The 1,512-nt window shown below is 40.7% G+C and overlaps 1 pseudogene; it reads left to right on the top strand.

The window, feature by feature from the left end:
* Positions 1 to 522: 522 nt before the first annotated feature.
* On the top strand, positions 523 to 1,253 carry LOC141520006 (charged multivesicular body protein 1B2-like; annotated as a pseudogene).
* Positions 1,254 to 1,512: the final 259 nt, after the last annotated feature.

Here is a 1,512-nt window from a genome sequence, read left to right as displayed (position 1 = left end):
GTATGCAATACCTGTTGAGTTCTTTCACAACAAGAGCTATTCATCTTTTAATTCTACTGGATTTTGTGTTATCTATAATGTGCACATATTCCATGTATTGATGATGAATAGAATCATCTTTGCAGAAGCGTGTGTGTGTGTGTGTGTGTGTGTGTGTGTGTGTGTGTGTGTGTGTGTGTGTGTTTCTACCACAGGGTAGGATTCCTGCTTGCTATGGTCATCATACCAGGGTTGGGTAAGCAGACAATTTTTAGGGGTACTTTTTTTAGCCTCTACCTCAACAGAAATTTTTCTCAGTTTTTTTTTTCAGTTTTCTTGGCAATGTTTGTTTTCTAGAGAGTCCTTATCCCTCAGTAATGGAATACTTTGATTTATCAGAGACTTAGCTAGTATGTTTGATTGCTTCTAGGTCTTGCCTACCAAATCTGCTCCACTAATCAACATTTCTTTAAAAAAAAACATACTGGGGAGCACGGGAGCTTGGAACCTTGAGCCTCTGTGTTTCCAGTTCCCCCCCCCAGAGCCCCCCAGGAGGAGCGGCCCAGCCATGGCCAACATGGAAAAACACCTATTTAACCTGAAGTTTGCTGCAAAAGAACTTAATAGGAATGCCAAAAAATGTGCTAAAGAAGAAAAAGCTGAAAAGACCAAGATTAAAAAGGCCATTCAGAAGGGCAATACAGAAGTTGCTCGAATACATGCTGAAAATGCAATCCGCCAGAAAAACCAAGCAATTAATTTCTTGAGAATGAGTGCTCAAGTGGATGCTGTGGCAGCCAGAGTTCAGACAGCTGTGACAATGGGCAAGGTAACTAAATCCATGGCAGGTGTAGTTAAGTCCATGGATGCTACATTGAGGAGCATGAACCTTGAGAAGATATCTGCCTTAATGGACAAATTTGAACACCAGTTTGAAACATTAGATGTTCAAACACAACAAATGGAAGACACTAGGAGCAGCACTATGACACAAACAACTCCACAAAACTAAGTAGATATGCTCCTCCAAGAAATGGCAGATGAAGCAGGCCTTGATCTCAACATGGAGCTTCCACAGAGTCAGACTGGTTCTGCTGGCACAAGTGTTGCTTCAACAGAACAGGATGAACTATCACAGAGACTTGCCTGCCTCCGTGATCAAGTGTAACACAAAGGACTTGATGCTGCTGTTCACCACACTGACTTCTGAAACCTCCTGTGTGTGTATCTGTGTGGATGTGAGTGTGTGTGTCTGTGGATTCTGTGTGTTTGTGTGTGGATGTGTAAAGATACATATGGAATGTTCAAATACTCTTGGTACAATAAGATGCTTTGGGCTTGCAGTTCTTTACAATTCTGATAAAAAGTTTGAGGGAACCTGCATTTTGCATCTTGGATATTGTCATTCTGAATAGTATAGGTTGAAATATGGAGGGGATCTTCTTTTACAAGTGTCTTAGGTTGAAACTAGAGTTTAACTCATTCTGCTTAAAATATCTTCATTAAACAGTAAGTCAGAATTCTAGTACCATA

The sequence above is a fragment of the Macrotis lagotis genome, chromosome 4 (genome assembly GCF_037893015.1).
Source record: "Macrotis lagotis isolate mMagLag1 chromosome 4, bilby.v1.9.chrom.fasta, whole genome shotgun sequence".
NCBI classification, from domain to species: Eukaryota; Metazoa; Chordata; class Mammalia; order Peramelemorphia; family Peramelidae; genus Macrotis; species Macrotis lagotis.
Note: the sequence above shows the minus strand (reverse complement) of the source record. Positions and strands in the feature narration are given on the sequence as shown.